General features: G+C 39.3%; 1 protein-coding gene across 13 annotated transcripts in view; it reads right to left on the bottom strand.

Moving 5' to 3' along the window:
* Positions 1 to 12,514, bottom strand: part of NCOR1 (nuclear receptor corepressor 1) — a 187,565-nt gene that overhangs the window by 142,636 nt on the left and 32,415 nt on the right. The gene's annotated exons all lie outside the window — the stretch shown is intronic.

Raw genomic sequence — 12,514 nt, 5'->3', positions numbered from 1 at the left:
ACGGGCGGATCACGAGGTCAGGAGATCGAGACCATCCTGGCTAACACTGTGAAACCCCGTCTCTACTAAAAAATACAAAAAACTAGCCGGGCGAGGTGGCGGGTGCCTGTAGTCCCAGCTACTCCGGAGGCTGAGGCAGGAGAATGGTGAAAATCCGGGAGGCGGAGCTTGCAGTGAGCTGAGATCTGGCCACTGCACTCCAGCCCGGGCGACAGAGCAAGACTCCGTCTCAAAAAAAAAAAAAAACTAGCCGGGCAAGGTGGCGGGCGCCTGTAGTCCCAGCTACTCGGGAGGCTGAGGCAGGAGAACAGCGTAAACCCGGGAGGCGGAGCTTGCAGTGGGCCGAGATCGGTCACTGCACTCCAGCCTGGGAGACAGCGAGACTCCGCCTCAAAAAAAAAAAAAAAAAAAAAAAAGACAAGTATCTTGAGGAGAAATCCAACATTGCTTCTAAAACATCATCCTGGCCCCCAAAACATGTATTCTGTCTAGTTTCCCTAAATACATTACTTGAAGATCAGAATCTTTTATTTCTTTACAGGATGTATTGTTGAGTCCTGTTCATGAGTGCTCATTAATTTGACTTTTCATTTGCTACCAGATGTTTACAGAGGTGATATTGTATCTCATAGCCAACCTGTAAACTAATACTTTGCAAAGCAGTACTTCATTGAAAACAGAATCGCTAGGTTTCATATTGAGGACAGACAATGAAATGAATGCTAAATTCTTTGTCTGTTCATTTGCTTTTTGAGGCCCAGGCTGCAGTGCCCCATCTCGGCTCACTGCAACCTCCACCTCCTGGATTCAAGTGATTATCCTGCCTCAGCCTCCCCAGTAGCTGTGATTACAGGCAAGAGCTAACATGCCAGGCTAATTTTTGTAGAGATGAGGTCTTGCTACCTTGCCCAGGCTGGTCTCAAACTCCTGAGCTCAAGCAATCCACCTGCCTCAGCCTCCCAAAGTGCTGAGATTACAGGCATGAGCCACCGCATCTGGCCTGAATGCTAAATTCTGTAAAAATTATTATACTTCAAAATTTTAAATCTCATTCAACACATAGAATCCCATTATCTTAAAATTCAGAGTGACATCACAAAAAATGATGGGGTGGGAAACTTCAGGAACAAGACAAAGATGACTGCATTCACCATTTATATTCAATATGATATTGGAAATTACTGTCAGAGCACTAGGAAAGAAAAAGAAATAAAAGGTATCCAAATTAAAAAGAAATAAGCATTTTTATTCAAGACAACATGATTCCATATGTAGCACCCTAAAGAATTGGCAAAAAAAACTATTAGAGCTAACAAATAAATACATCGAAGTTGCAGGACACAAAATCAACACACAAAATTCAGTTATATTCTATACACTAGCATTAAACAATCCAAACATGAAACTTAAAAAACAATACATTTATGCCAGCTGCGGTGGCTCATGCCTGTCATCCCAGCACTTTGGGAGGCCGGGGTGGGCGGATTATCTGATATGGAGAGCTCCAGACCAGCCTGACCACCATAGAGAAACCCATCACTACTAAAAAATACAGAATTAGCCGGACATGGTGGCGCATGCCTGCAATCCCAGCTATTCAGGAGGCTGAGGCGGGAGAATCACTTCAACCCAGGAGGCAAAGGTTGCAGTGAGCCAAGATCGTGCCATTGCGCTCCAGCCTGGGCAATAAGAGCGGAACTCTGTCTCAAAAAACCAAAAACAATACATTTATAAGAGCACCCAAAAGAACATAGCTAGGAATAAATTTGACCAAGGAGGCTTACAACTTTAAACGCTGAAAACCACAAAACATTGCTCGAAGAAATAAAAGACTTAATACACAGTAAGAAATCTCAAATTCATATGTTGGAAGACAATGTCATTAGAGTAAGAAATCTCAAATTCGTATGTTAGAAGACAATGTCATTAAAATGACAATACTACACAAAGCAACCTGTGGATTCAATGCAATCTCTATCAAATGCCATTGGCTTGTTTTGCAGAAGTAGAAAAACTCATCACAAAATTCATATGGAATCTCAAGGGATTACAAACAGCCAAACAATCTTGGAAAAGAACAAAGTTGGAAAACTCACACTTCACCTTTTAAAGCTTACTACAAAGCTATTATAATCAAAAGATTCATCCCCTACTAAGGCCAGAGGTAATCTACCCAAGTAATGCCTCACCTGGACTTCCACCCTCAGGTGCCCCCTCAGTTAGAACATAACCTACAAAAGCATAATTTTCAAGTATGACATTTCATTTCCAGCAACTCTGCCTCTGAGATTTATCAAAGCTAGAAGGTGAGACATACCATACCCAGTACTGCAGAAGAAACTAAGGAAACCAAGGAACAGGACAATTAAGAAAACAATGAGTACTGAACGCTCTTTTTCTCTCTAGAAATCAGACTACTTCCCATTTCAGCCTGCCAATCCTTTTTAGAAGAACAAACCTACTCAGCCATAAATAAATATATAATTTAATGTATAAAATCTCAGAAATTTAAATAAACTACGAAAATCTTTGCTAAGTACAATTTAATATTAGGAGTTCTGGTAGAACTAAGCATGAAATCTCCAATTTAAATTAATGTATTTGCCTTTTAAAATTAACACCAGTAGAATGGTACACTTCAAAAATGATCTGGTAGTTTCTCAAATAGTTAAATAGACATAGAGTTACCATATGACCCAGCAATTCCACTACTAGGTATCTAACCAACAGAAAGGAAAATATACATCCAAACAAAAACTTGTACATGAATGTTCACAGAATTATTCATAATTGTCAAAAAGTAGAAATGATCCAAACACCTATCAGCTGATGAAAATAGATAAATAAAATGTGGCATACCAAAACAAAACAAAACAATACCAAATTTTCCTATAAAGAAATCTTTGTAGGGTCGGATGCCGTGGCTCATGCCTGTAATCCCAAGACTTTGGGAGGCCAAGGTAGGTGGATCGTTTGAGGTCAGGAGTTCGAGACCAGCCTGGCCAACAAGGTGAAAGCCTGTCTCTACAAAAAATACAAAAATTAGCCGGGCGTGGTAGTACACGCATGTAGTCCCAGCTACTCGGGAATCTGAGGCAGGAGAATTGCTTGAACCCGGGAGGCAGAGGTTGAAGTGAGTTAAGATCACGCCACTGCACAACACAACAGTCTGGGCGACGGAGCGAGACTCATGTCTTTGAAAAAAAAAAACAAAACAAAACTCTGTAGGCTTGCAAACTTTGTAAAGTTCCCCATTTTACTGACTTTTGTCATCTAGTAACACCATCCTTAAACATCTTTAAAACAAATTAAAATTACAGAACACATTTAAATAACCACACTTTATTGTCTGAATTTTAAAGAATTTTAAAGCAGTCTGATTTCTTGATAAAAAGAGAATATTCCATACTCAATGTTTTTCTTAATTTTCCTGTGCCCTGGTTGCCGGATGTAGTGGTTCACACGTTTCCCATCACTTTAGGGGGCCAAGTCAGGAGGATCGCTTGAGGCTGGAAGTTTTGAGACCAGTCTGCGCAACATAGCAACTCTGTCTCTACAAAAAAAAAAAATTAGTCAGGCACAATGCCATGCGCCTGTAATCTGAGCTACTCAGAAGACTGAGGCAGGAGGATCACTTGAGCTCAGGAATTTGGAGACTTTGTCTCTTTAAAAACAAACAAACAAACAAAAAAGATGGGTTTATGGCTAACTACCAATCCTCTTACCATGGCATCCATTCTTTATTTGGCTGGAATCGGTCATCAAGAAATTCTCAGGCCAGGTGCAGTGGCTCAGGCCTATAATCCCAGCACTTTGGGAGGCCGAGGCAGGTGGATCACCTGAGGTCAGGAGTTCGAGACCAGCCTGGCCAACATGGAGAAACCCCATTTCTACTAAAAATACAAAAAATTTAGCCAGGTGTGAGGGCGCATGCCCATAATCCCAGCTACTTGGGAGGCTGAGGCAGGAGAATCACTTGAACCTGGGAAGCGGACGTTTCAGTAAGCCAAGATCGCGTCATTGCACTTCAGCCTGAGCAAGAAGAGCAAAACTCCTCCGTCTCAAAAAAAAATAAAAAACAAAAAGAAAAGAAGAGAAATTCTTTCAAGTTTGTTTGTTTTGTTTTGTTTTGTTTGAGACAAAGTGTCGCTCTGTCTCCCAGGCAACAGTGCAGTGGTGCAATCTTGGCTCACTGCAACCTCCACCTCCTGGGTCCAAGCAATTCTCCTGCCTCAGACTCCAGAGCAGCTGAGATTATAGGCGTGCGCCACCACTCCCGGCAATTTTTTATATTTTCAGTAGAGACACGGTTTCGCCATGTTGGTGAGGCTGGTCTTGAACTCCTGACCTCAGGTGATACGCCTGTGTTGGCCTCCCAAAGTGCTGGGATTGCAGGTGTGAGCCACCACACCCGGCCTCTTTCAGTTTTAGATGCTATAATTGCTCAGTGCTTTCATGTCTAAGAACATCTGCCTGTTGCTTTTATTGTTAAACTGTCTGGTATAATATTCTTGAATATCAATTTCTTTTACTCAGAACTTTGTAGCTATTGCTCCACTATCTTCAGTCACTCAATTCTGCTATACAGACATTTGCAGCCTGACTCTTCCACCTTGTGGAGCATTTATTTTGTTTCCTGACTTCCTAATTCTTTAATTATCCTTGCAATTTAATTCCTTAACCATGATCTGTCTTGGTATGGATCATTCTTTCTGTATAAATTTTTCCTGGAACAAGGTATTTTATCAATCTATAGATTCTATCGATTCTTCCTTAACTTTATGGGGAATTTCTGTATTATGAATATTGTTACTGTTCCTTTATCAGGTTTTCCACCTCAAAAACATGTTCTTACAGTATACTGGATGATCTGTCCTCCCTACAAGATCTAATTGTCTTAATCTTCGTCCTTTTCTTCTGCACTCACTCTAATTATATCAAGACTTTGTTCTAAGACAAGGTTTACCTTAAGCCACATCTACTTTATTCCTTTTCTTTCTCATTTTATATCTTGAGGGCAGTCAAATGTCTGAACTACACTTAGCCCATTTGTCTGTCTTATCATTTTGTTTTTGAATACTTCATTATTTAAGTTCTTTTATAGTGCATAGCACTTACGAGAAATGCTCTTTATGTTTCTTACACATGGTGATTTTATTTTTGGCATACTGCGTTGCTTTAATTTTCTTCTCTAGGAATATATTCGCCTTGTTTGTGCCATTCCCCACCCTCGTGCTCAGGTACATTGTGGCAGCCTTTCTCTCGGCATGGGATAGTCTGGGTAGGTTCTCCTTGATTGTTCCCACTTTTTCTGGATTGTGTTCATCTTCTCTGCAAATGGAAGACTGGGTATGGCTTCCTATATACTGTTCTACGACCCGAGGGAGCAAGGAAGTGGGGCAAAGGAGGAAAAATCTTGGTTAGGGCTGTAACTGCCTTTGCTAAGGACTCTGGCCCCCTCTACCAGTCAGACATGTAGACCACTCCAGAGCGTTCTGGCTCATCACTTTACAGAATGGCACATCCCAACTGTCCTTTCTGCAGCTGTTGAGAAACCAGGATGGCATAATGGGAATTCTCAAGCAAACCATTCGCCAGCACCAATTTAAATTTTCTCCAATCAAGGAATATTCATGAGAAATCCTAGGATTTCACTAACTTATTTTCTTCAATACTGCTTTTTTAAAATTTTCTTTTCTAAAAACTCATGTTCGCCGGGCACAGTGGCTCACTCCTGTAATCTCAGCACTTTGGGAGGCTGAGGCGAGCAGATCAGCTGAGGTCAAGAGCTCGAAACTAGCCTGGCCAACATGGTGAAATCCCATCTCTACTAAAAATATAAAATTAGCCGGTCATGGAGGCAGCCACTTGTAATCTCAGTGACTCTTAAAGCTGAGGCATGAGAATCCCTTGAACCTGGGAGGCAGAGATTGCACCACTGCACTCCAGCTTGGGCAAAAAGAGCGAAACTCTGTCTCAAAAAAATAAAATAGGCTGGGTGCAGTGGCTCACGCCTGTAATCCCAGCACTTTGGGAGGCCGAGACGGGCGGATCATGGGGTCGGGAGATCGAGACCATCCTGGCTAACACAGTGAAACCCCGTCTCTACTAAAAATACAAAAAAAAATTAGCCGGGTGCGGTGGCGGGCGCCTGTAGACCCAGCTACTCAGGAGGCTGAGACAGGAGAATGGCGTGAACCCAGGAGGTGGAGCTTGCAGTGAGCTGAGATCGCGCCACCGCACTCCAGCCTGGGCGACAGAGCGAGACTCCGTCTCAAAAAAAAAAAAGAATAGAAAATAGGAGGCCAAGTCATTCAAGATACTTGTAATTCTTTCTGTGAATCCCACTTTTCCAAGTTTGTGACAATAGCTATATGCCTTTCCTTGTTCATAAAAGGGTAAATTTTTAGCCTTTTTGAAAAATAAATATTTTTGTATATTTTTTAGATATCAGGGGACAAGTAATCTGAATTCTCTCTCCAAACTTAACCAAGAAATGTATTATATAATAATTTTAGGCTGGGAGTGGTGGCTCACGCCTATAATCGTAGCACTTTGGGAGGCTGATGCAGGTGGATCACCTGAGGTCAGGAGTTTGAGACCAGGTTGGCCAACACGGTGAGACCCTGTTTCTACTAAAAATACAAAAAAAGTATTTTTTTTTTTTTGTCGTGACTGTAGTTCCAGCTAATCGGAGCCTGAGGCAGAAGAATCTCCTGAACATGAGAGGCTGATTGCAATGAGCCAAGATTATGCCACTGTACCCCAGCCTGTACGACAGAGTGAGACTCCGTCTCAAAAAAAAAAAATATTATATTTCAAATCTTTGATCATCTTAGAACCTAAACAGTGAGCATATTTTTGAAATGGGAAATCAGGTACCTTATAAAATTGCTGAAATCAGAAAGGAAATTTATAAAGGTAATTATATTTCAAAATACCTTAGAATTCATATAAATAAAATAAAAAATGAAAACGAAGAAATTACAACAGATGCCTCAGAAATGAAAAGGATCATAAGGAACTATATGAACCATTATATGTCAGTAAATTGGATAACCTAGAGGAAATGGATAAATTCCCAGAAAAATACAACCTACCAAGATTGAGTTAGGCAGAAGTAGAAAGCCTGAACAGACCAATAACGAACGAAGAGGCAGAAGAAGTAATCAAAAACTTCTCAACAAAGAAAACTCCAGGATCTGAAGGCTTCATGGCAGAACTGTACTGAATAGTCAAAGAAAAGTATCTACCAACTCCTCCTAAACTCTTCCAAAAAATAGAGCTAGAGGGAATATTTCCCAACACATTATATGAGGCCAGCATATCTAAGTCAATGGCATTTAAGTTGATATCTAAGTCAAGGACATCACAAGAAAACAAAACTAGAGGCCAATCTCTCTAATGAACACTGATGCAAAAATCCTTAATAAAATATTAACAAACTGAATTCAACAACACATCACGAAGATTACAAACCACTAGCAAGTGGGATTTACCCCGGCATGCAACACTGGTTTAACATACACAAATCAATCAATGTGATATATTAAGAGAAGTGAAAACAGGAAAAGCACCTAAACAGATACTTCTCCAAAGAAAACATAAAAATGTCCAAGAGATATATAAAATGGTGCTCTATATCACTAATCACAATGGAAACGCAAATTAAAACTACAATGAGATCTCACCTCACACCTGTAAGGATGGCTATCCTCCAAAAGACAAAAGACAACAAATGTTGGCAAAGGTATGGAGAAAAGGGAACTCTAGTATATTGTTAGTAGGAATGTAAATTGTTATAGCCATTATGGAAAACAGTATGAAAGGTTCCAAAGAAATTAAAAATGAACGACTATAGACCCAGCAGTCCCTCTTCTGGTTGTATACTCAAAAGGAATGAAATCACCACCTCTTAAAGATATCTGGGCTGGGCTCAGAGGTTCATGCTTGTAATCCTAGCACTTTGGGAGGCTGAGGCAGAAGGATCACTTGAGGCCAGGAGTTCAAGACCAGCCTGGATGTAGTGAGACCCTGTCTCTACAAAAAATACAAAATTAACATGCCACTGTGGCATGCACCTGTGGTGGGAGGATCATTTGAGCCTGGGAGGTCCAGGCTGCAGCGAGTCATGATCATGCCACTGTACTCCAGCCTAAGTGGTAAAGCAAGACCCTATCTCAAAAGAAAAAAAACAACAACCAGATATCTACACTCCCATCTTCACGGCAGCATCATTCACAATAGTTAATATATAGAAACAACCTAGATGCCCACTGACAGATGAATGGATAAAGAAAATGTGCAGGCCAGGCACAGTGGCTCACACCTGTAATCTCAGCACTTTAGGAGGCTGAGGTGGGTGGATCACTTGAGGTCCGCAGTTCGATACCAGCCTGGCCAACATGGTGAAACCCCATCTCTACTAAAAATACAAAAATTAGCTGGGCATGGTGACACATGCCTGTAGTCCCAGCTAGTCCAGAGGTTGAGGCAGGAGAATAGCCTGAACCCAGGAGGTGGAGGTTGCAGTGAATCAAGGTTGCGCCATTGCACTTCAGCTTGGGTGACAGAGTGAGACTCTGTCTAAAAAAAAAAAAGAAAATGTGACGTGTGTGTGTATACATATATATGTATATATGTGTGTATACGTGTGTGTGTATATATGTATATAAAACGAAATATTATTCAGCTTTAAAAAGAAAAAAATCGGCCGGGCGCGGTGGCTCAAGCCTGTAATCCCAGCACTTTGGGAGGCCGAGACGGGCGGATCACGAGGTCAGGAGATCGAGACCATCCTGGCTAACACGGTGAAACCCCATCTCTACTAAAAAATACAAAAAACTAGCCGGGCGAGGTGGCGGGCACCTGTAGTCCCAGCTACTCGGGAGGCTGAGGCAGGAGAATGGCATAAACCCGGGAGGCGGAGCTTGCAGTGAGCTGAGATCCGGCCACTGCACTCCAGTCCGGGCAACAGAGCAAGACTCCACCTCAAAAAAAAAAAAAAAAAAGAAAAAAATCCTTTCATATGTCATAATGTGGATGGACCATGCTGAAACCATGCTGAAATAAGCCAGACACAAAAAGAAAAATATTGCATGATCTCCCCTATATATGAAATATTAAAAAAAAAAAAAAGCACTCAATTACACAGGGATAGAGAATGAAACAGTGGTTTACCAGTTGGGGATGGGGAAATAAGGAGATGAAGGTCAAAGGATACAAAATAGCAGATGTGTAGGATGAACAAGTCTAGAGATCTAATGTATAATATGAGGACTAAAGTTAATACAATTATATTATATCAGGGATTTTTGCTAAATGGATAGATTTTAGCTGTTCATCACCAAAACAAAATATGTGAGATGACAGACATGTTCACTGGCTAAACTGTGTATTCCATAACATCATGTAAACCTCAAATATACAAAATAAAATTTATTTTAACACATAAATGTAAAAAATCATTCTTAACTTGAGGGCTCTACAAAAACAGGACAGGCAGGATATGGTCAGCACTAGAACTAGCCTTAGTTTGGCAACTTCTATCCTAGATAATAAAAAAAAAGTGAAAAACAGCAAACCAATAAAACTAAACCTCCAGTACTGCAAAAGAACAATTTGAAATAATGATGTCAATATTGAAAAAAGAGAATGGCAAAAGTATGGGTAACAAACTTTTTTCCAAACCAAGTGGTTTGTAATTCTTTGCTTTTGTATCAAAGGAGAAACTGTATTTTAGCTGAAAGATCAAAAAAATAATTTAGACATCAGATCATTGTGATTGTTGGTCTAGAAATTGGAAGGCACTCAGAGAATTAAGCAAAATTGCAGCTACAAAATTTATTCCATTTCTACCTACTTATATGAACATTATTCATTGTTTAAAAAAATAAAAATTGGAATAGTATTCACATAGAAGCCTGTTTCTAGTAATTAGTACTCAAAAATTAATAATTGGGGGAAGGGAAACTAGTCCTCTCTCATTAAAAGATATGTTTTTAATAAGATTTTACTTTTTGCTTTTAATAATAATGTAATAAAATGTATACATGTATTTATGCTTTTTTGTTCAATGATCTACTACTACTAATTGTCATAACTTAATCCAGAGTAAAACTTTTAAACACTCAGGGCCTAAAATCACAGAAAATTTAAATAAATTTATTTTATTTATTTATTTATTTATTTATTTTTGAGACGGAGTCCCACTCTGTCGCCCAGGCTGCAGTCCAGTGGCGCGATCTTGGCTCACTGCAAGCTCCGCCTCCCAGGTTCATGCCATTCTCCTGCCTCAGCCTCCAGAGTGGCTGAGACTACAGGTGCTCACCACCACGCCCGGCTAATTTTTTGTATTTTTAGTAGAGATGGTGTTTCACCATGTTAGCCAGGATGGTCTCAATCTCCCGACCTCGTGGTCCGCCTGCCTTGGTCTCCCAAAGTGCTGGGATTACAGGCGTGAGCCACAGTGCCTGGCCCAAAATTTCTGTATGTATTTGTAGCAGAAATATATGAGAGTGATCAGTAAGTAAAATGCTATTAAGAATAAATACGTCAGCAAAAAAATTTTACTGAAGAAAAGAAATAAAAATTCAAGAGGAAAAAAACAATAATATAAAATTTCCTATTGGTAAAAAGAAGAGAAGTAAAAACAAAAACAAAACACATCATCTTAACTGCTGCAGAAAAAGCATTCAACAAAGTCCAAAATCTTTTCTTGACTTAAAAACTCAACAGCTTAGGAAAACGAAAGTTCCTTAACATAAATAAAGGCCATTTGGGAAAATTCCACAACTAACAACATAATCAAAAGGGAAAAACTGAAAGATGTTCCACTAAGATACCATGAAAGGTAAGGATGGGATCCTTTTCCCATCTAGTACTATGTTGATTAGAAGCAGTGGCAAACGCTTCTAATCAACATAGTACCAGAAGTACTAGCAAGAGCAATCAAAAACAAAAAAAAAAAAAAAGAAAGAAAAGAAATAAAAGGCATCCATCCAGTCAGAAAGGAAAAAGTAAAAATATCTCTATTTGCAGATGACACAATCCTACGTATAAAAGTTCCCCAAGATTCCACACATTTAAAAAAAACTGTTAGAATAAATGAATCCAGTAAAGTTGCAGGATACAAAATCAACAGCAGTGTTATACACAAATAACAACCTAACTGAAAAAGAAATCAAGGAAACAATTTATGACAGAGTTTTAAAAAACATTTAAATAAATTTAAGCAAGAAGGTGAAAAATCTGTATACTGAAAACTATAAAACACTGATTAAAGAAACTGAAGCCACAAATAAATGAAGAGACATCATGTGCTCGTGGATCAGAAGAATGTTGCAAAAATGTACACACAACCCAAAGAAATATACAATACAGATTCAACACAATCCTTATGAAAATCCCAATGGTGTTTTTCACAGAAATAGAAAAAAAAACCCTAAAATTCACATGGAAGTGTATGAAAAACCCCCAATAGCAAAATCAATTCTGAAAAAGAAAAACAAAGAGGCATCACACTTCCTGATTTAAAATTGTATTACCAAGTTACAGTAATAAAAACAATATGGTATTGGCATAAAAACAGACACACTGATCAGTAGAATAGAAAGCCCAGAAATAAATCTAAAAATATGGCCGCCTAACTTTTGACAAGGGCACCACAGCAACACAATGGGGAAAGGGTAGTCTCTTCAATAATGCTGGGAAAACTAGATATCCAGATGCAAAAGAACGAAATTAGACCCTTGTTTTACACCATACACAAAAATCAACTCAAAATGGATAAAAGACTTAAATATAAGATCAGAAACTATAAAAGTCCTGCAAGAGAATTTAGGGAGAAAACTCCAGGACACTGACCTTGGCAACGATTTTTTGCATATCAAAAGGTCAGGCCACAAAAGCACAAATATGTAAATGGGACTACATCAAACTAAAAAGCTTCTGAAAACAATGAAATGAGTCAGCAGCCTGTAGACACAGAAAACATATTTGTAAACTATGTATCTGCTAAGGGATTAATATCCAGAATTTATAAAGAACTCATAAAACTCAATAGCAGAGAAACAAATAACCTGATTTTAAAATGGGCAGAAGACCTGAATAGACATTTCTCAAAAGAAAACATAAAAATCACCAACAGATATATGAAAAGATGTTCAGTATCATTAGTCTTCAGGGAACTGTATATTAAAAGCACTATGAGATACTCTCACAACCCATTAGGATGGCTATTACCAAAAAGTCAAAAGATAACAAATATTAACGAGGGTGTGAAGAAAAGAGAACTCTTGTACACTGCTGGTGGTAATGTAAATTAGTACAACTATTATGAAAAACAGTATGGAAGTTCCTAAAGAAATTAAAAAGGCCGGGCACGGTGGCTCAAGCCTGTAATCCCAGCACTTTGGGAGGCCGAGACGGGCGGATCACAAGGTCAGGAAATCGAGACCATCCTGGCTAACACGGTGAAACCCCGTCTCTACTAAAAATACAAAAACTAGCTGGG

This window comes from Piliocolobus tephrosceles, chromosome 16 (assembly GCF_002776525.5).
Source record: "Piliocolobus tephrosceles isolate RC106 chromosome 16, ASM277652v3, whole genome shotgun sequence".
Lineage (NCBI taxonomy): Eukaryota > Metazoa > Chordata > Mammalia > Primates > Cercopithecidae > Piliocolobus > Piliocolobus tephrosceles.
The sequence above is the reverse complement of the archived record's forward strand: the minus strand, read 5'-3'. Positions and strand labels throughout refer to the sequence as shown.